A 23,658-nucleotide genomic window follows, 5' to 3' on the forward strand; every position below is an offset into this window, starting at 1 on the left:
CTCCCTTACTCCAAGCACAAGGAAGAAAACACTTCAATCTTGTTCCAAATCATCAAAACTAACCATCCAACCTTGAAATTACTCCATAAAACCTCTTCAAATAGAGTTAGTGAGTGGATTTGTGGAGTTGTTTGGAAAGTTAAGGTGGTCAATAGCTCTCTCTCGTGTTCTTAAGGTAAGTTGTGAAGAACCACCCTCCTCCTTTAATTGATGCTTAAATCATGCTTAGTGGTAGTATAAGATGCAAATTTATGGATTAATTCTTGATTTGTGGTTGAAATGATGAAGTTTTATTATTTTTGGGGATTTTTCTGTTTTAATATAAGCATGATTGTGTGGCTATCTATGATGATTGGAAATGGTCTATAATGACTTAAGGAGGTGGGAAAAGTGATTAATTGCAACCAATTTCTGGTTTGGAAGAAATTTCAGAAAACTAGGGTTCTTGAGGGAGCATTCTGTCCGAAATTTTAGGTCCTATTTAGAGGCCGAATTGGCCTTAGCTTAAAACATGAAAGTTGTAGGGAATGACAATTTAGAGGTGTCTACAAAATTTCAGGTCAATCGGAGCAGTGTAAAATGAGAAAAGTCAAAATTACTATTGCTGTTCTGGTTTTACCCGAATGTAAGGATTGCGCCTGTAATTGGTTGTTTTGGCTGGAATTGCATCCGAATTGGTTGTTGAGGCCTTCTGATGAAATTTAGCCCTGTTTCTTAGCTTTCAGCTGGTATTGGAATTTCTGGATTTGGACTTGTAGAGCCTGCGTTATGATGTTTCCACTAGAATGCATTTTGGTGAATCTGTTTTACGTTTTTGATGTAGTATCTTGCATTTTTGACCTGTTTGCACTCAAAACTGGGTTGAGTGACCTTCTGTGATGTTGTAGCCCTTTCTTTTAGATTCGAAATGGTGGGTCTTGCACCCTCATCTGATAATCGTAGTGAAATTGGTGCCATTACCGCAAAACGAGGACAAAAACTGTTTTTTCAGGGCCAAAGCTAGTTACATTTCCAAAATTTCTGGTTTCCTTTAATGTTTGTATATGCTTATGGAACCCTATTGAGGTCATGTGTGGCCTTGGTTTATGACTCGTTATCGAGTCTCATTGTATTTGTTTGCATGTTTTAGGACGTGACCGTGGTGCACAACGTTCTTTTGACGGAAGTGCATGAAACCACATTTGCGAGCTTGGTGAGTGTACTACTCACTTGTGTGCTATTATATGGCTTTGATATTTGAACTTGAGATGTTGAATGTTAATTGATTGACGTGAGAGTGTACTTTATCACTCTCACTTATTGTTTCGCATGTTATTGGAAAGTTATTGGAATGTTATATGAGATGTTATATGAAATGAAATGCATGACTTGGTGTCGTTTGGACGAGTCTCCAACGACTACAAATGTTATCAATGAGCTCAACCCCATTGGTAATTGATTGAATCGAGCCGGCGAGGGCTTGGTCGTGCCAATTAATGTGCCTTGGGGCAATGTTATATGGAATCTTGTAGTATGAGAGATTCTCGATTCCGGTTTACTCGAGTAATACCACAATGCAAGTGTTTGGATTTCGGGCCCGGTTGGGGAATGTTAGGTGGAAGGAATGGAAGTAAAGTGGAGTCTACGGTTGGTTATTGTTGAACATTGACGGAGAGTCAATGACGTCCGATCAAGAAATGCAAACGAGGAAAAGGGCTCTTGAGAGCCATCTGTATCCTTTTATCACCATATTTGACGTGTGCCTTTGCTTATTTTACTATATTGAATGAAAGTTTGATGCTTATATGCAATTGGTTGCGTAAGTGATAGTATCTCACTAGGCAATTAACTCACACCGTTCCTTATGTTTTCCTTACAGGCATATGACTACTTTTGGAATGATTCTTGCTAGTTGGTTGCTGAATGAACTAGATGAATATTTCTTTTGTATTGTATATGAAGTGGGACCCTAAATGTATCTTTAGGGCCGTTTTCACTTTAATTTGGCAAACCAAACATGTAGTAACTTTTGGATTACTTTTGTATGCCATTGTGGCTTGTAATTGCAAAATGTCAAGCGTATATGTGTTTTAATGTTTGGCTGGGTTCTGACGTGCCGGTTACTATTCATGGCCGACTCCGGATTTCTTTTTTTTTTTATTTTGGGTTATTTTGCCCTTTTGCCTTGTTTACGCAATAGATCGCTTTAAACTGCACCGTTAGTTCTGGCGAGAGCTGGGCAGGCAGTCCGCTAACCCCTTTGGTTCGCCTTAGGGGAAGGTGGGGCTGTCACAATAAACCCTTAATCCAAATTTATAAATAAAAAACCCCAATTTATAAAGCCTAAACCCTAATTTATAAATCTTAAATCCAAACTTAGAAATCTTAAACTCTAATTTATAAAGTTAAAATCCTAATATATAAACCCCAAACCCAAATTAATAAATCTTAAATACTAATTTATAAAGCTGAAATCCTAATGCATAAAACTTGAACCCTAATTTATAAACGGGTTAATTCCACTTTGTCCCCTCAAACTTTGGGCTATTACCCACTTCAGTCCCTTAACTTCAAAATGGGACACTTAAATCCCTAAACTTATGAATTGCTCCCAGTTAAGGAAAATTATTGACAGAATCCTGAAAGCCGTTGGTGGTCGAAGAGCGTGGCAAACACTCTCCGTTAATGAAGATGGGGGAATATTGTTACTGAAAATGACAAGGACATAAACGTAAATTTGGGTCGTAAATTAAGGACAAACAAAGACAAATTGCAGAGAAGGGAAAGTACGAAACAGTCAGATAGTGGTCGTTTCTTTCCTCTGTCTTGGATGAAAAAATAGAGAGGAGGGGTAAAGCCAAAGTGTGTAAAAATCCGAATGATTGTTGCTGAAAAACACTGAAGATTGCAAGAATGGGAAGAAAGCGAGTCAATGTGAGAGTGTGACAGCCCCACTTTCCCCTAGGGCGAACCAAAGGGGTTAGCGGACTGCCTGCCCAGCTCTCGCCAGGACTAACGATACAGACTAGAACTATCTATAGCGATCCGGAACTTACAAACGAGCGTAAACAGGTCAAAATGGTAAAATAACCCAAAATAAAAAAAATGAAATCCGGAGTCGGCCATGAATAGTAACCGACCCGTCAGAACCCAACCGAAATAGCTAACAACCATTCACATCTGAACTTTAGCGTTTACAAATCAAAATGACATACAAAAGTTTTCAAAAGTTAATATATACACATGGTTTGCCAAATCAAAAGAGAAAACGCCCCCAAAAGTACACTTAGGGTTTTAAAACAGTGAGCTATACAAAAGATATGTCCAACTAGCTCAGTTCGGCAACCGATTATCAAATCCAGACCAAAAGTGTTTATTTTCCTGTAAGGAAAACAAAAGGAACAGAAAGGGGTGAGCTTGCGCTCAATGAGGTACCAAACAGATAGCATTAAAATCATGGCATTTCACGTTTAGCAAATCAAGTACACATGCCAGATATAAAGCAAAGGAACCAATGATTCAAATCAGAAGGATACGGGTGGCTCTCAGGAGCCAAGTTTCCAGCGCAGTACTTGATCTAAACCGGTTGACTCTCCGTCAACGTATAAAGAACCAACGCGTCCGTAGATCCCCCTTTACACCGAATTCCGTCCACCAAACACCCCTTTACCGGGCCCGCTCACCGTAACCGAACAGAAATGGTAATACTCGAGTATACCCGGAATCAAGGGTCTCAATACCCAAAATCCCCGAACAGACTACCGTGGTTCGTTATCTAATCGTCCAGGCCCTTGCCGGCCCGACTCGAATAACTTAGCCACAGGATTGAGCTCATAGATCATAGAAATCCGAACAGATGCAGACATAGATAACAGATTCAAATTTTGCATAGTAAATTGGCATATGATCAGACTAGAGAACGAGTGTGATAAAGTACACCCTCGTCTCGAACAAATAAACAGATTGCAGAGCAAAATCAAGTTAAACAACAATGAAGGGGAGTGGTACACTCACCGATTCAACTTCAAAAAGTTTCACTTCAGATTGGCCTTAATCGCCAAGAAACCCTAAAATAATCAAAATAAACCAATTGAAGGTTTTACTTCCAGAATCGAGTAAACAGAATGCACATGTGAGGCTCGACTACACGTCGTACGCCTTGCCAAATAAATACTAATGCAAGGGTGCAAAACATGATTTTCTTGGAAACGAAAAGGTAGCATGAAGACCTAGGCGCAAACAACCCAAAAGCCTTTCATTCTACCAAAAGGCAAACCTAACTTAAAGGAACCAAACGGCCTAGAAAATCGGGCAGCACTTCCCCTAAATCTCTTACTTTTCCAGCCATTAAGGCTACATTCTATCCTCAAATCAGTCCCAACATCTCACACAAAATTCATCTCATTTCCCAAAAGCCGTTCACTAGGCTCAAAGTGGTACAAGTACAAAAATTAACTAGGAAACAACCGAAATGAAAGCAAGCCCTAAAAGAGACTCGATAACGAGTCATAAACCAATGCCAACCACAACCCCAATAAGGTTTCATATGCATATATAAGCATCATAGGTAACCAGAAATTAAGAAATGGCTTTAACTTAGGCCTTAACAAAAAAACGTATTTGACCTCATAATGCGGTAATGACACCACTTTCACTACGGTTATCGAATGGGGTGCAAGACCCACCGTTTCGAAGCTATGAAACAGAGCTACAACAATGTAGAAGGTCGCTCAATCCAGTTCCTGGCCCAACTAGGTCAAAAATGCCAAACACTAAACCAGAATCACCAAAACAGGTTTGCAAAACACAGAAAACTGTAATCGGTATATCTCAGTCCATACAAGTCCAAATGCCGAAATTCCAAAGGCATAAGTTACCTAAGACATCCAACTACATTTCATCAGAAGACACCAACTTCAAAATCCAAATCAAAACCAGTCAAAATGGCCAATTACTATCGCAGTTTTCGCATTCTGTCCAAAGCAGAACAGCTACAGTAATTTCGTCATAACTCATTCTACATTAATCCAAATGACCTGAAATTTTACAGGCACCTCCAACACATCAATACCTACAACTTTCATGTTTTAAGCAAAGTCTAATTCGGCCTCTAACCTAGTGATCTAAAACCGGACAGAATTGGGATTTTATGAACCCTAACTTTCCATTTTTCACACCAAATCCAAAATTGATTGCATTTAACCACAATTCACACTCACTAGAGTCATTTCCAACCATTACAATTCATCATACAAGCCCCCAACATCAAGATCATATTAAACCAGAAAAATTCCCAATAAAATAAAAACTTCACCAAAACAAGCCAAATCAAGAGATAAATCACATTTTCAAACACTCAAGCCACTTCTAAGCATCATATAACCATTATTAGAGGTAGTAGGGTGTTCAAGCAACACTTACCAAGAAATCAAGAGAGAGAGGGATTGTGGACACCTTAGCTTCTCCAAAAATTTCACCAAATCACTTACTAGCACCAACTAGAGGGAATTTATGGAGTAGAAACTAGTTTAAGTAATTTTCTTGGAAGATTTGAGCTAGTTTGAAGCTTGAAACTTGGAGAAGTTTTCTTCCTTTTCCTTGCAAGAGGTTCGGCCATGAGAGAGAGAAGAAATGGTGATTTTTGTGAAATTTTAAGATATTTAATCACTTGGTAAAAAAAGTCAAAAAGTGAATAGTGTCCAACCAATCAAATGGTGACACTTGTCACTTCATAAATGAATCTCTATCTCTTTGTTTCCCCCTCATACCAATCCAAATAACATCCTCTACTTATCTCTTAACACCCGATAAATTAACTCCAGTATCCAAAACTTAACCTTATTGGCCGAATTTTTCCGAACTTTTCGCACTAGTGGGTCCCACGTCCACTATTTACTCTTAATTTTCTAAAATTTCTCCAATGCTAGGAAAATCATCTTAAAACTATAATTGCTCATAAAATTCACTAAGAAAATATTTCTACGCCAGAAAATGCAGAAAACATGCAATTAAGGGGAAATAAACCCTAGGAAAATAATTAGGGTTTTACGGGTTCTCACAGAGAGAAAAAGCGTCCGCGTCCGCGTCCGCGTCCGCAGCGAAACAATGGAAAGCAAAAGAGAAGACAAGTACTGGTATGAGAAAAATATTTTAGAGCTTTTTGTGTACTTTAATTGAATTTAATAATTGGAATTTGGGTAAGAATTTACGGTAGCAGTAGAAAAACGTTTTAAAGCCATAATGATTGTTGAAAAGTTAGGGTTTTGGATGGTTGTGGAATGCATGTCCAAGGCATTATATATTTTTGATGGTACTGTTAGTGGGTCTGCATATTTTACTGAAAAGTGAGTGTTGTGGGAACCCTAATGTTCCTTCTGTTGAAGACATTGTGGTCCCAAATGCTAAAAATGTTGTTAATAATTAATGGGTTAATTATTAAAGATTTATTTTTTTATTTAACCAGAGTGTGGTCCAAATGATATTTTGCCCGACTCATTTTCCTTGGCGATACACCATCAGGGTGAGTTCAGAAGCTCTCCCAGCAAAGAATACGTGGGAGGAAGGGTAGACTATATAGATAACTGTAATGCTGAAAAATGGTCACTACAAGTGCTTGATGAATGTGCAGTAAGACTAGGATACCCGAAAGATGCTCGTTTTGGGTGGTATGGTAGGATTCCTGGTATGCCGCTTGAGACTGGACTATATTTTTGCATGTGTGATTGGGATTGTGATCTTCTAGTAAACACATTGCCACTGAATAGAGTGGCAGAGGTTTATCTACAAGTTGGCACTGATGATAATCCAGTGAGGTTTCAAACTCAAAAAACAGAGTATGTAGACATGCCTGAAGGCCACAACACTTCTGCTAAGCAGGATACAAAAGATAAAGAAACATCTGAAATGGACAGTGACATAGCAATACTGGAAGAAGTTGACTTCAATGATATGGACAACAGAAGGAAAAATGTGGCTGATGACAACAGTAATGAAGTAACAGTCATGAGAATTTTGATTCCAAAAGTCCTAATTTGCAACAAGAAAAGGACAACAAGAGAGATAATGCAGGGGAAGAATCACAAATGGCAACTGATAATGATATCCAAGCTGATGAGACTGATGTGCAGGCTGATAATAATGTGCAGGCTAATGATGATATGTAGGCTGATGACAAGTTCGATGATCCAGATTATACGGGGCAAGTTGAGGATGATGTTTTATTTGATGAAGCCTTGAAGATTGGACAACAATTTGGTGTGCATAAAGGAGCTCCTGAAGTTGGACCTTCTACCAGCAAAGACAGAAGAAAGAAGAGAGCAGGTAGGGAAGGAGAAGCTGTTGACGAAGTAAATGTTTGTGATGAGCCTGACATGGTTAATATGGAGGATATGCAGTCAGAATATGAAACAGATTGTTCTAGAGAGTTGAAGAGTGAGAGTGAATCCGAAGATGAAGATGGTCGTAAGAGAAATAAGAAGCCTAAATTTTCAGTTTTTAATGAGAAAACTGAAATGAGAAGTCCAAGATTTAAGGTAGGCCAGAGGTTTTCATCAGTTGTTATTTTTAGGTTGGCTGTTAGAATCCAGGCTATTATGGAGGGAAGGGATGTCCAATTCATAAAAAATGACACATATAGGGTACGGGTGAAATGCAGAGGCTGTGAATGGCAAATTTTTGGCTCAAAAATGCAAGGTGAAAACACTTTCCAGATCAAGACACTTAGCAAGGAGCACACCTGTGGACGTGTCTTCCATAATAGAAACATGACATCAAAACTAGCTACCAGGTTGTTTGTAGATGAGGTGAGAAAAACACCATCCATGACAGTCCAGGAGCTCATGACTAGGGTGACTGAAGAATTAAATGTAGATTTCAGTCTTAAACAAGGCTATAGGACAATGAAAAAAGTAAGAGACATAATTGAAGGCAATCATGAAAAACAGTATGCATTGTTAGAGGACTTCTGTGGTGAATTGAGGAGAGCAAATCCTGGATCGACAGTGTTCGTTGAGACGGATGAGGACGAGGATGGGATTGTCAGATTCAAAAGGCTTTACATGTGCTTAGAGCCATTGAAGAGAGGATTTCTAAAGGGCTGTAGGCATTGGATTGGGTTGGATGGATGCTTCTTAAAGGATACATATGGTGGACAACTACTTACAGCCGTGGGTATGGATGGGGATAATAAAATGTTTCCACTAGCTTTGTCAGTTGTTAGAGTGGAAAATTATGACAATTGGAGCTGGTTTTTGGGATTGCTTGTACAAGATTTGGAAATTTCAGATTCCAGTAATTGGTGTGTCATGACTGACAAGCAAAAGGTATGATAAATTGTATTAGCACTTATTTATACAGCAACTTTTTATTTAATAACTCAGGTACAACTTTTTATTTAAGCCAAGTTGTATTCAAACGTGTACAGGGACTAGTTCAGGCAGTTAGAGACAAAATGCCACAAGCTGAGCACAGGTGTTGTGTGCAACATCTATACACCAATTTCAAACAGATTCATAGAGGCCTGGCCTTAAAAGAAAGACTTTGGAAATGCGCAAAAGCTTCTTATGTTACCCACTGGAAAGTCGAAATGGAACAGTTGGGGCAAGAATCTGCAGCTGCGCATTCTTGGCTTGATGAAAAAGATCCCAAAACTTGGTGTAGAGCCCATTTTAGATGTGGATTGGATTGTGATATTTTGGTGAATAATATGTGTGAGTCCTTTAATGCAGTAATTTTAAAGGCCAGGTCACTACCAATCATATCCATGCTGCAGACCATTTATTTGTACCTGCTGAAGAGGATGGAGAGGAACAGGGAAGCAATGTCCAAGCACGAAGGTTAAGAAACATTTTATTTATTTACTAGTATTAAGGTCAGTTCATAACTTCTTTGAGAAATTTATGACCAATTTATTGTTTTCATTTTGTATTCAGGTCTTCTTTGTCCAGCAATATTTGAGATATTGGAAAAGGCTAAACAAGAGCAGTGTATGTGCATAGCGTCATATGCTGGGACAATGAAGTATCAGATAAGCTGTCCATTTGGGGACCAGTATATTGTTGACATGGCTGCCAAAACCTGTTCATGTAGAAAGTGGCAATTAAGGGGAATACCATGTGGCCATGCTGTAGCTGCCATCAACAGGAGACATGAAGCACCAGAGAAGCATGTTTCCAACACCTACTTGAAGATCACATATCTACAAAGTTATGAACCTGTACTTAATCCAATCAATGGTCCTAATTTGTGGGAGCACATAGACCTTCCAGCAATGAAGCCTCCGACTTATAGAAGATTTGCTGGAAGGCCAAAGAAAATGAGAAAAAAGGCTTCAGAAGAAGACAGACGGGACAGCTGTGTCAATCCAACTAAACCTCACAAGGTTAGCAAGGTTGGAACCATGATGAGCTGCAGCCGCTGCAAAAAATACGGACATAACAAAAGAGGATGTCCGGATAAAAATAAGCAAACCACTGAGGGGACAACTACAAGTTCAGCAAAGGAGAACAGTGATATGGGAGATACAGGTCCATCTATGCAGCCAAGTACTAACGAGGCTTGTCCAAGTGATGTGACCGTTGACATACTTGGAGTAAGTACGCAACAGAGTCACACAGGTCCATCTCAAAATTTGGATGCCAATCAGCCAAAACAAGGGGCACAAGAACCAGTGACAAAAAAGGAAGAAAATGCTCATTTTGTCGTAAGCATGGTCACTCAAAGAATAATTGTAAGTTGAGGCAATGGACCTTTAGAAGCTCACTGGACATGACTGGAGACTTGGGATTCAAAACTGTAAAAATACGGTCTGATGATCTGGAAAACCCATATAATCATGCTCAAAATAGTTCTGAGCATGTGGAAAAGAGTCCTACAACAACTCATGTAAGTGGTCTCCATACATCAGGTCTTTATTTATGGGTGTCATGTCTTATTGATTCATGTTATGTGCTTGTTTGTAGTTAAGCTCCAAAGCTGATGGTCGCAAACTTTATTCCCACAGCCACGGAGTAACGATGAGAGCACCACACTCATACGTGGACTTGGGGACAGCCTCTCATTCCAGCAGTGGACTTAAGCCAGCACAATTCACATGGCAAGGCAATTTGTGTGTTAACCTGTCTACATTACAGACAGCTGCGGGACATGCGAAGGAGTCACTTGGAATTGAAAATGTGCAGCTCCATGGGGATGGAAACCAATCTGTTAAGTTGGGAAAATTGCAGCAATAGGCCAAATAGCCTTCAAGCATGAACTGACTGATGCTGGACAAACCAACTCAAGAATTGTACAGGCATATAGGCTTTTTTATTTTGCAGATACAGTCAAATTGGGCAGTAAAAGCCTCTGTTTTGCTAGTCCAGATGTGGCGAACTTTTGTTCAACTCATATAGTCCATTGGAACTAAGAATTTTTTTGTTAATATGGAATTTTTGTTAGCCTCTGTTTTTGGTAGCCTCTGTTGTGGAACTCATATAGCCTTTGTCTTGCTAGTCCAGATGGGTGAAATTCAGAGGCTGTTAATGTGGAATTTTTGTCATTCCTGGTATTGCTATTATGTATTGGATGATTTGTTGAATGATCAAAGGTTTTTGCTGAAAATTTTATGTTCTGGTTGATTGCTGTTGTTAATGTGACATAGATTACTTGCAATAAACTTTACAAATTGGGACACTAAAATCCCTAAACAACAAATTCTGATTACATAGCAGGTCCAACGTTCACAATTATGGGACATAGCAGGTCCACTATATCCCTAAATTTGATACAATACATTTAAAACCAGCACTTTTAGAGAAAGTGCTGCTAATTACATAGTCAGCAAAAGCAAGAATTTCCTTCTTGCACCACTCAAAAGGTCCACTACTTAGCAATGACAGACAAAGGTGGTCCCATATTTGAGCAAACAAAACCGGCAGTCCGGCATAAGCGGTCGCTTCTTCTACAACTCATTTTGGACCTTCTCCCCCAGATTTGAACAAAAACAACCACATGACAATGGCAACCCAGTGGATAATCAAGTACATCCTTAGCTTTCTCACTTTCGATTGTTGGCACCTTGAATTTTCTTTCAACCTATCCAACTCAGCTTCCATCTTGTTCATCGACCTTAGCAATCCAGGTATTATTTCTTTTGACCTTTGACACATCTCAGGATCAACCCAATCCCAGTATATGCAGCCTCCTTGTTCCTAGTTTGACAAGAACATTATGTTTGCAGACAAGATTAGGTAGCTGCAATTCATACAAACCCAAAATAAAAAACAAGTATAAACACAAAACCCTAATTTCCCTTACTCTGTACTTGGCACATCGACAAAACCTTCTTCCTGGGTTCATGGCAGTCCATGATGTCATCATCAATGTTTGCTTTCCACAATCACAAAATTGCCTCACCATTTCTCTTTGTTTGTTGAACCATGCGTTGGGTTCTCCTTTTCTTCTTCCTGCCTTGTGGATAGCAGAATGACAGCTTGGGTCTCTCAGCATACCGACCTGAAGTGTCCTTTTATGATTTGGATCGGGTCTACATTATCCATCTGAAGTGGGTAGCATGGAGGGAAACTTTCCCTCCATATTTCACCATCTTTTTTTAATCTATATATGTGATTTTTTGTGAATTTTCATTGTTGCCCTCAGTCAAAGGAGAGTGTTTGCCACGCTCTTCAACCACCAACGGCATTCAGGATTCTGTCAACAATTTTCCTTAACTGGGAGCAATTCATAAGTTTAGGGATTTAAGTGTCCCATTTTGAAGTTAAGGGACTGAAGTGGGTAATCGCCCAAAGTTTGAGGGGACAAAGTGGAATTAACCCTTTATAAACCCTAAATCATAATTCATATATCCTTAATCCAAATTTATAAATTGAAAACCCTAATTTATAAATCCCAAATCCAAATTTATAAATCTTAAACTCTAATTTATAAAGTCAAAATCCTAATTTATAAGGTCAAAATCCAAATTACTAAATCTTAAATACTAATTTATAAAGCTAAAATCCTAATTTATAAAACTTGAAATTTAATTTATAAACCCTAAATTGTAATTTATAAACCCTTAATCCAATTTATAAATAAAAAATGCTAATTTATAAAGCCTAAACCCTAATTTATAAAGCCTAAATGCAAATTTATAAATCTTAAACTCTAATTTATAAAGTCAAAACCCTAATTTATAAACCCTAAATCCAAATTAATAAATCTTAAATACTAATTTATAAAGCTGAAATCCTAATTCAAAAAGCTTGAACCCTAATTTATAAACCCTAAATCATAATTGATGATCCTAAACAAAAAAAATGGTCCTAAAATGTATTATGCTTTTAAGCAAAAATTAAGTTAAAAATATACTATTTTGTTTTTGCCACAGATTTAAATTGAACACAGTTCGATCTAGGCCCATGTAAGTGTACACTTTATCAACCAGCTCGAAATAACCTATGCGATTTTTTACTAAAATGGCTTTTTTGCATCTCAGAGGATCATATGAAAATGTTCCTTCGATTTCTACTATTTTTCCTCCCCAATAAAACTGAATCACCAATGCGAGATCCGTGGACATATTTGTACCTAATTTTATGAATATTATTTATTTTAGATTCAAGCACTTAGGTGATTCTCAACATAAATTTAGATTAACTAAACTAAAATTTATCAGATCCATAAAAAAATAATCATGAACGAAATAATATGCAGTAGTATTAAATCGTAGAATAATTAAACAAGAATGAATTTGTCATTAAGATAAAATTAACATCACATATGCTATGAATATGTAATAATTTAATGATTCCTATTTAATATTAATTAAACACTTATTGCTATTATTTTGCACTATTACTACTATTAATATTTGTAAGTAATTACTACTACTTATGACTTTTTTTCTTATTAATATCGCACTTGTTACTATTCTTTTTCAGTATTACTAGTATGCAATGCGTAGGAGTTTGATACATGTAATTTAAGATAATTGGTACTTTGTGTTTTATGTAATAACAACATAAATAAGAAAATGAATTAACATAAATTTATTAATAGGTGAAATGAATTAAAATTGTCATTGCAGAAATTGAAATGATGCAATTCAACTAAAAGTTTTTTGAAATAAGAATGAAAAACTAAATTGAAATAAATCTATTCATTATTTTCAGAGAAATAAATACATTTTTTTATATTTTTAATAAAAAAGCTAAAAAAATTCACTTTTTTGTATTGAGTTTTTAAATCCAAGGAATTTTTATAATGAATTTGAAGAAGATAAAATTATCTGCTAGGACTAAATTATAAGTTAACTGCAAGTTTTCTTGAATGTAGTTACAATAGAATCAAATAAGTTAACGAACATTTAAAAATTTATTTGTAGTTGAGGGTGCTGATTGTAGTCAGAACTCATTGGATTATAGCCAAATCCAAATAAAAAAATATTGTTGTAAATGAGGTCATTTGTTTTACTAATCGGTGAAATGAATAGTAATACAATTTTGTTGAAGTGGTGGTATTAACAATAAGATGAATAGATAGATTTTAGACATTTAGTCACTTATATAGAAACATTAAAATTAGCACAAATATCCAACGAAAGAGCAAACAAATGCCCATAAGTAAAACATCAAGTGTCAGGTATGCCTAGAAGTAAACCAACAAGCCATACATATAAATGCACGAATAGATCAATTTTATTGCTAAAGCAAATCATCGATACAAATAACAAGCTACTAATCAAATGCATCACGTATTTCCAGAAGCGAAACAATTTCACATATAACACATACATAAACCAATGACTTTTATAAGCAAAGTAAATCAGCAGCACAAATTACACTGTAATAAGAATCAATAGCACAAACTACACAGTAATAACAAAATAAATTCCACACCTAAACACATTTAGATGAAAATATTGACCAGCGTTGCATACTACTACTAAACAATTGCGTACCATATTCCAAATATTCCCAGCAGAGCTTCTCCTCACAATTGCTCCAAATCTGTTAAAGTAAAGCAACACCATTACAACCACACCAAAAAAAAAATTGTATGTAAATAACACCCAATTTAACAATGCCTCCATTGAATTCATAACAAAAACTACCATTTAAGAAGATAAATGACACCATCAAAGCGGAAACAACCCACAACACTTACCCCAAACTGAACAACCAAGAATAATTTCGCCCAACGAGCAAGGTGGAAAGCAAAGTGTGAGAACCCAAAAATTTTCACATTTTCTTAGCATTGCTTTATTTCTTTGCTTCCGTTTTTATATTTTCCTTCAATATATTAATTTCCTATACATTTTTATAAGGAAATATAGTTTTCAAATAATTTCCTTGGTACAAGTTAGTCCGCGTTAAATTTGAAGTGCGTTATAGACGTGGGACCCATTAGTACGGTAAGTGCGAGATAAATTTGGTGACTAAGTGATATTATTTTACAAGGTGCTAAGAGATAATTAGAGGTTGCTTAGTGTATTAATAATGGAGGGACAAAAGGATAAGTTTTACTTTAAAATGTGCTAGCTGTCGCTTTGTCATTGGACCTTGGACTTTGACTACTATTTATTACCTTTACTAATAACCAAAATTTGACCCAAAATCCCTTATTATTTCTTCCTTCTTGGTCGCACCTCTTGGAAAGGAAAAGGAGAAAAATCTTCAAATTTCTTCCTTCTATTTCTTGCTCAATCTCACAAACCAATCGTTAAAACTTGGATTTGCTCCATAAAAACCTTTTTCTTGGTAGGATTAAGGTGTGTGGTGAAGTGGTTTGAGAAGCAAAGGTGCTAAGTGTGACGCCCCCCACTTCTCCCAAGGGCGAACCCAAGGGTATCCACGGGACGCCTGCCCAGCTCTCGCCAGGACTCAAGACAAATCAAATCGAACTTAACGATACATACCAAATACTACGAGTCAAAATAGAGAAAAGTCGCTTCCTTAACTAAATATTTAAATCTTACATCATGTTCACAAAAGATACATCAAGTTCCAAAATGCAACCATTAAAAGTCGACTACACATTTACAGCCCCGATTCCAATCAAAAGTATAATCTAGTCTGCTTTACCAAAATCTTCCAATCCAACCTGTTAAGGAAAACAAACTAATAGGATGAGCCAATACTCAGTGAGGCCAAGAAAACACACATGCAAACACATAATCCAAGTAGCGACAACAATTACATTGTAGGTAAGGCTATCAAATTCGAATAATTCACATTTCGAATAGGAAAAATAAACAGAAATAATTCAAGGATACTGTAGCTCTCAGGAGCTAAATTCCACGTAGTCGAGTCGAAGTCTTGATCATATCTCACGTTGACACTCCGTCAACCACATAAGTATCAAATCCGTAGATACACCACTTTTCTTTGAATCCCGTCACCGTTACACCCCCTTACCGGGCCCGCTCATCAAAGGTTTTGATAATACTCGAGTATATCATGGCAATACTGCACGAGTAATGCCGAGCAAGATCTCTCCAATAGATCATGCTCTACGAATATCTCATGGTTTGCTAAGCTTATCGACCAAGCCCATGTTGGCTCGATTCGCAAAGTTAGCCAACGAGTTTTGGGCGTCCGCCGAATATGAATATGAATACGAATATAAGTCGATGAGCAACGCTCAAATCGACGATTCCAAATAGGAATCACAAATACGGATCACATATACGAATCACATGTACAAATCACATCCACATTATCATGTACAAGTTGGATACGAATTCACATAGCAAAATTCGAATATAATTTCATTTGAAAGAGAACGAGTGCGATAAAGTACACTCTCGTCTCAAAATTTCAAATTTTCATAACGGATAAGAAACAGATAACCACTTAACAACAAGTTCATGCACTTGACACTCACAGTGATTCAAGTAGCGAGTTCAAATGATGGTTTAGGCGTCTCCCCTGAGATCCTCTGGAAGGTCCTCTTGAGCGCCTGAGCATTTAATAGTGAATTATCATTCACACATCCCAATTATCAAGGAAGATTGTGCACTAGTACAATCTGGGGAAATTTCATGAAAATGAACCTCAATTACTAGTAAATCGAGGTTCAAGTGGAGTTTCTTAATGTACAAGAGCAATCGAGTTTTGTTATCTTGGAAATCAAGCATAAACATTCAAGTATTATCGAAGGAATAAGGAATACTTGAAAATTTCCATTTCTTTGAAATTCAGAAAATTTTAGTTTTGATACGATATTTTGAAAAAATCGTATCTCAGATTCCACATGTCGAAAATTGGAAACTTGGTACCGTTGGAAACCTCTTCGAAAGTACTAAAAGTTCTTAGAAGACACTTTTCCATGAATCTAAGTGGAAGGTGTTCAAAAATGAGCTTAAAGTTGCTATTCCAAATCACCCAGGATTGAGCCGGGGTTGGTTTTTCGCTAACTTTGAAAATTCAGCAGAATTCACTCATTGCAAACCAGCCCTTGAAATTTGTAGCTCAATTAGAGGTGCAAGTAAGGTTTAGGGCAGAACAAGCTGATCGAGAATTGGAGTTTCGAGCACCAAGATATGGTAGCTCAAAGTTGGGTAAATTTCAAGACTGTTAACAAATTTCCAGATTTGGTTCCGACTTTGGACCTTTAGTTAAGTGTCGAAACGGACTTGGATTGATACCAAATTTTGGAGTATAATACTCCTATATGAAGGGTATCTCTCTATCAAATTTCGTGGAAAAATACCTTCGGAAAGGTAGTTAACCAATCAACCAAAGTTTGGAAAAATCCTTAAGGCAATCTGTCCAAATCTAAGGTTTCAAAAACGAGGCAGTCGCCGTATTTTGATCATAACTCCCTCAATTTTACTCAGAATTGGGAATAGTTGATAGTGTTAGAAAATACATTCACAGGGCTAAAATTGTACAGAAGAAATCGTTCCAAGTTTCAGCATGCAACTGGTTCGAAATTAAGCCTAAAGTTGCAGCATCATCAAATCATTTCGGCAGAACGGAGAAACAGGACAGCCGAATTCAGATGAATGGTGTGGCTCACACACATGAAACCAGAATGTGCACTATACACCGTTGGAAACATGGGAACATCTAGTTTCAAATGCCACTAACGGCACTTGATTTCGACATCGGAGTACGGAGTTATGGACGAAACACGAACACTGGTCTGGTTATGACGGCAACCGTTTTTCCCAGATTACTAGCTTTGGAAATAAATTCGTTTGACCCACCAAAACTCAGTATTTTTCAACGAAAATTTGTACACAACTGCTACAACATGTAAAAAACATAATCAGGCCATTAAATCCTCAGTTTCTGCATTAAAATGACCGAACAGAGCAGGGGTAAAATGGGAACTTTTTGTTTCAAGAGTTCAATAACGTTTCTGGTAACAAAGCACCTTTAATCTACTTCCTTAAGCTCTAATTCAGCAACAAAACCATCATCAAACATCATCACAGTCATCAACCCAAAGTGGGAGTTCATAGAGCCCACGTTTAACAATTTTCCCAACAATACAAGCTACTAAAGTTTAAGGTGATTGATTACTACCTACTTTGATGGCTAGTTAGGACAGAAGTTTCAGCCCCTTTGAAGCTTGAAGAACCGTGAAAGCTCCTCCCTTTTCCAGCTAAATATGTTATCCAAGACTTAGGCTAAGTGGTGCTAAATTTTTAGAAGATTTGGTGGTGATTTGCATGAGTTTTGGAAGAAGAAATGTTGAAGGTTTCGGTTGTCCCTTTTGCTGCTACTATCCGGCCATGAAGCTTTGCAGAAATGAAATGAGATTGCTGGTTCCTTTGCGTACATAAGACGCTTGACGTCTAATATATTAAATACGTCAAATCAATTACAACTAGTGCCCTACGCGCGCGTTTTGTGTTCGATTTCTCTTACGTTTGTTGCACTAGTGCACTAAACCTCTAGGGCACTTACATTCATATATATGTTATTCATTCTTAATTGTCCCAAAATAATGGTCCAAAGTCCCTCAATTAAGCGCGCACGTGCAAACACGTATTTCTAATTTAGGCGTAATAAAATTGAAACCTTTGAAAAATTCTTATAACGATTGTACCACTGGCTATCACTTGTGTGATTAAACCTAAAATTATCTATTTTAGGACCATTGTATAGGTCTCAAATTTTGAGCTTATTGTACTCCTAATTGGCTAAAGTTTTCAGACACGTTTTCACTTTTTCACTAAACAAGGTTCTAAGAAAATAATTTTTTTGAAACGAGACACTTTAAAAATATAACGGAGCTATAAAATCATATATTTAGGTCTAATAAGGATAGAAAATAATATTCGGGCAAAAATCCAAATAGATAATTAATTGAGCCAAAATTAGGGGTTTAAAAATAATAATTTTACGAGTCCTCACGTGAATTGAGTATTAATTCCTCAATTATCCTTTGTTAATCTATTATTGATCGTTCTTAATTCTCCAATATTAATACACTCTCGATTCAAATATAGTTTCGAAAAACGTGCACTCGTTGTTCCGAACTAAACGAGTTTTCGAAGAGTGAATTTTTCCAACAAAACTCTTTTAAAAATATAAAAGAGGCGTCGTTCCATATAAATGGATTTTAAATGATCGAAATAAATAATTTGGAGAAAAATGAGTAAATAAATATTTAAACAAACTACTAATATTCGATCAAATAAAATAAAAAAAATTTCGGGTCTTCACATCCTCCCCTCCTTAAAAGAATTTCGTCCTCGAAATTCACACTTTGGATAATAGTCATACCCCTTAAGAGTCATGCCTTTCAAATTAATCACTAACTTACACCCTTCGATCCATATATCACAATTTCTATTTACCCAATTAGTAGTCAAACTTTGATTCTATCTTATGAATCTAGGGTTTTGCAAAAAGTGTGTACGGTACTAGGTTACTGAGAACCTTAGATAGACAAATAAAAGAAAGAATCATACTTCCAATGACTTTAGTAGAATCGGAAACATGTTGATAGCCTAATGCATAAACCCTAGCTGGTGCATTAGATCGACTTCCTCCAACACTAGGCTGCTTAGCGGCTGACTTTTCAGGCCTTTGGGTACTACCGCCTTCTTTTGGTACGGTCGGGCATTTCGATATCTGGTGCTCGGTACTACCACAATACAAGCACTTCCCCTGTTTCCTAAAACAATCATTCTCCGTATGGTTGAGCTTGCCACAATAACCACAAACGACTTGGGGAGCCACAGATTGACCACTTGGAGGTGTCCCTCTCGATTGACCTCGTCCATTGCGATCTCCTCTTGATTGAGTCCCTTTTGGCATGTTAGATATCTCCACTCCACCCGTTCCTTTTCCCTTTTTAAAAGGTGGGGCACTCTTATTTGCCTGTCCCGAAGGGTTACTAGAAGTGCTCCTCTTCTTAGCATGAAAGTCTCTAACTTGCAGCCTTGCACTCTCGACTCTCTGTGCTTTTTCTAAAACTTCAATGAATGTAGAGATTTGGGCTGCAGCCAAACCCTCCTGGATTTCTACATTAAGTCCCTGCACGAACCGTCTAATCCTCCTCCGTTCATTAATCACCAATTCAGGAGCGTACTTAGAAAGTTTAGTGAACTTTCCCTCGTACTCCGCTACACTAAGGGTTCCTTGTTTCAACTTGATGAATTCATCCTCCCTTTTCTCTTGGATTAAGGGCGGAAGAAATTTCTCATTAAATTCCCTTGTGAAATTCTCCCAAGTCCAAGGGGTTTGAGTTCTCTCCCATTTTCCTCTTATCAGATCCCACCAAGCACGGGCTACTCCCTCAAATTGGAAAGCAGCGAAATTTACTCGCCTATCTTCAGTGTAGTCTAAAGCAGCGAATATGTTGGTCATCCTTTCTAACCAATTCTCCGCTACCTCAGGATCAGGTTCGCCAAGAAACTTAGGCGGGTTAAATTTTAAGAACCTCTCTAACGCTCTATCCTCACCTCTTTCCTGACCCCCAGGTGGTTAAACGGTCCTGGATCCTGTCTATCAGCCAAACGCTCTAGGATATCAGTCATCCTATTAATGGCAGTAGCCACTTGATTACCCTCGATATTTTCCTGACCTTGGATCGGTGCAGTTGCCGATCCCTGGTCACCCCTTTGAGGTTGGGCCTGTCTAGTCCCTCGCCCACGACCTCGACCACGGCCTCGACCACCTCTTAGTCCTTCCATGACCTAGGCGTGCCTAGTGCATGAAATAATAAATTATGCGATGCATAACAAAAGCAGGAACCACTCAAGAAAACATTGGAATTAACAATAATTTACATTAATTACCATATCAAGTTCATAAAATTAGCAAGTCATGGGGTAGTCACAAAAATATAGCACACAGATGCTACAAGAGTACTTTTAATCACATACGACTAAAGTAAAGCCAAGTGCCTCAAAAGTAGGCCACACAGTCATACAAAAAAAATGCAATGGCCTCAACACTAGCATCACCCCAACTAAATCTAACTACATCAGTCAAAAGGGGCTAAATTTTTTTTTCTCGTTCATTTCCAACTCATATCAAACAATTGGATCCTATTGAGTTAAATAGGACCATCCATCAATCTTTCTCTATCTCTCTCTCTCTTAGGCTCAACTACATTCTACTTCTCTCTAGTGAATATTGTCCCACACTCAGTTAAAATATTCTGCGCCAGATGTCTCATTTCTCTTACTATATGAACTGGACATCCGTTGACCTCCTGCACTTGTTCTCACAAAACATTAGTCCGTTCTTATTCTTCGCAAATGGAGATCTTAAGTTTTTAGCATTGCCCTCAACTCTTAATTACTCGGGTACAAGAATTCGAAATAAGACAATTCACATCTCGAGCTGGCCAGTCCCAAGAGTAAATCACCATATTTAAGATTCCTACCCAACATACATATCTAGTCTTTCCCCAAGTATTACGATAAAATATTTATACCTATCACATTCATGATTCACAGCTTACACTCTAAAAGAGTACTTAAGCCTTTACTCATTCATATGATAAGGACCATAATACCATTTGGCCCAATCTCACCCCGCGCAAATACCACGCGAAGCGGCTCTGATTTTTTTTTTCCTACTAGTGGTCACTTAACTATCAAACCAGTCCCACAGTCCGGCATCCTAAACTTCAAACTTAGAATACACTACAAAGATCTGAAACCTAAGCTCTGATACCAACTGTGACGCCCCCCACTTCTCCCAAGGGTATCCGCGGGACGCCTGCCCAGCTCTCGCCAGGACTCAAGACAAATCAAATCGAACTTAACGATACATACCAAATACTACGAGTCAAAATAGAGAAAAGTCGCTTCCTTAACTAAATATTTAAATCTTACATCATGTTCACAAAAGATACATCAAGTTCCAAAATGCAACCATTAAAAGTCGACTACACATTTACAGCCCCGATTCCAATCAAAAGTATAATCTAGTCGGCTTTACCAAAATCTTCCAATCCAACCTGTTAAGGAAAACAAACTAATAGGATGAGCCAATACTCAGTGAGGCCAAGAAAACACACATGCAAACACATAATCCAAGTAGCGACAACAATTACATTGTAGGTAAGGCTATCAAATTCGAATAATTCACATTTTGAATAGGAAAAATAAACAGAAACAATTCAAGGATACTGTAGCTCTCAGGAGCTAAATTCCACGTAGTCGAGTCGAAGTCTTGATCATATCTCACGTTGACACTCCGTCAACCACATAAGTATCAAATCCGTAGATACACCACTTTTCTTCGAATCCCGTCACCGTTACACCCCCTTACCGGGCCCGCTCATCAAAGTTTTTGATAATACTCGAGTATATCATGGCAATACTGCACGAGTAATGCCGAACAAGATCTCTCCAATAGATCATGCTCTACGAATATCTCATGGTTTGCTAAGCTTATCGACCGAGCCCATGCTGGCTCGATTCGCAAAGTTAGCCAACGAGTTTTGGGCGTCCCCCGAATATGAATACGAATACGAATATAAGTCAATGAGCAACGCTCAAATCGACGATTCCAAATAGGAATCACAAATACGGATCACATATACGAATCACATGTACAAATCATATCCACATTACCATGTACAAGTTGGATACGAATTCACATAGCAAAATTCGAATATAATTTCATTTGAAAGAGAACGAGTGCGATAAAGTACACCCTCGTCTCAAAATTTCAAATTTTCATAACGGATAAGAAACAGATAACCACTTAACAACAAGTTCATGCACTTGACACTCACAGTGATTCAAGTAGCGAGTTCAAATGATGGTTTAGGCGTCTCCCGTGAGATCCTCTGGAAGGTTCTCTTGAGCGCCTGAGCATTTAATAGTGAATTATCATTCACACATCCCAATTATCAAGGAAGATTGTGCACTAGTACAATCTGGGGAAATTTCATGAAAATGAACCTCAATTACTAGTAAATCGAGGTTCAAGTGGAGTTTCTTAATGTACAAGAGCAATCGAGTTTTGTTATCTTGGAAATCAAGCATAAACGTTCAAGTATTATCGAAGGAATAAGGAATACTTGAAAAACTCCATTTTCTTGAAATTCAGAAAATTTCAGTTTTGATACGATATTTTGAAAAAATCGTATCTCAGATTCCACATGTCGAAAATTGGAAAACTTGGTACCGTTGGAAACCTCTTCCAAAATACTAAAAGTTCTTAGAAGACACTTTTCCATGAATCTAAGTGGAAGGTGTTCAAAAATGAGCTTAAAGTTGCTGTTCCAAATCACCCAAGATTGAGCCGGGGTTGGTTTTTCGCTAACTTTAAAAATTCAGCAGATTTCACTCGTTGCAAACCAACCCTTGAAATTTGTAGCTCAATTATAGGTGCAAGTAAGGTTTAGGGCAGAACAAGCGGATCGAGAATCGGAGTTTCGAGCACCAAGATATGGTAGCTCAAAGTTGGGTAAATTTCAAGACTGTTAACAAATTTCCAGATTTGGTTCCGACTTTGGACCTTTAGTTAAGTGTCGAAACGGACTTGGATTGATACCAAATTTTGCAGTATAATACTCCCATATTTAAGGTTAACCAATCAACCAAAGTTTGGAAAAATCCTTAAGGCAATCTGTCCAAATCTAGGGTTTCAAAAACGAGGCAGTCGCCGTATTTTGATCATAACTCCCTCAATTTTACTCAGAATTGGGAATGGTTGATAGTGTTAGAAAATAGATTCACAGGGCTAAAATTGTACAGAAGAAATCGTTCCAAGTTTCAGCATGCAACTGGTTCGAAATTAAACCTAAAGTTGCAGCATCATCAAATCATTTCGGCAGAACGGAGAAACAGGACAGCCGACTTCAGATGAATGGTGTGGATCACACACATGAAACCAGAATGTGCACTATACACCGTTGGAAACATGGGAACGTCTAGTTTCAAATGCCACTAACGGCACTTGATTTCAACATCGGACTACAGAGTTATGGACGAAACACGAACACTGGTCTGGTTATGACGGCAACCGTTTTTCCCAGATTACTAGCTTTGGAAATAAATTCGTTTGACCCACCAAAACTCAGTATTTTTCAACGAAAATTTGTACACAACTGCTACAACATGTAAACAACATAATCAGGCCATTAAATCCTCAGCTTCTGCATTAAAATGACCGAACAGAGCAGGGGTAAAATGGGAACTTTTTGTTTCAAGAGTTCAATAACGTTTCTGGTAACAAAGCACCTTTAATCTACTTCCTTAAGCTCTAATTCAGC

General features: G+C 37.6%; 4 long non-coding RNA genes across 4 annotated transcripts; all 4 read right to left on the bottom strand.

The window, feature by feature from the left end:
- Window positions 1-3,139: 3,139 nt before the first annotated feature.
- Window positions 3,140-4,052, bottom strand: LOC140016073 (uncharacterized). Its single transcript, XR_011822416.1, has 2 exons — window positions 3,994-4,052; window positions 3,140-3,360 (listed from the first exon to the last, which is right to left on the bottom strand). It is a non-coding gene; the product is annotated as an uncharacterized lncRNA (long non-coding RNA).
- A 6,966-nt stretch (window positions 4,053-11,018) lies between these two features.
- On the bottom strand, window positions 11,019-11,422 carry LOC140015683 (uncharacterized). Its single transcript, XR_011822313.1, has 2 exons — window positions 11,275-11,422; window positions 11,019-11,168 (listed from the first exon to the last, which is right to left on the bottom strand). It is a non-coding gene; the product is annotated as an uncharacterized lncRNA (long non-coding RNA).
- A 3,472-nt stretch (window positions 11,423-14,894) lies between these two features.
- Window positions 14,895-17,728, bottom strand: LOC140015648 (uncharacterized). Its single transcript, XR_011822283.1, has 2 exons — window positions 17,493-17,728; window positions 14,895-15,060 (listed from the first exon to the last, which is right to left on the bottom strand). It is a non-coding gene; the product is annotated as an uncharacterized lncRNA (long non-coding RNA).
- A 3,496-nt stretch (window positions 17,729-21,224) lies between these two features.
- On the bottom strand, window positions 21,225-22,236 carry LOC140016265 (uncharacterized). The gene is made up of 2 exons (XR_011822624.1): window positions 22,174-22,236; window positions 21,225-21,390 (listed from the first exon to the last, which is right to left on the bottom strand). It is a non-coding gene; the product is annotated as an uncharacterized lncRNA (long non-coding RNA).
- Window positions 22,237-23,658: the final 1,422 nt, after the last annotated feature.

The sequence above is a fragment of the Coffea arabica genome, chromosome 10c (genome assembly GCF_036785885.1).
Source record: "Coffea arabica cultivar ET-39 chromosome 10c, Coffea Arabica ET-39 HiFi, whole genome shotgun sequence".
Lineage (NCBI taxonomy): Eukaryota > Viridiplantae > Streptophyta > Magnoliopsida > Gentianales > Rubiaceae > Coffea > Coffea arabica.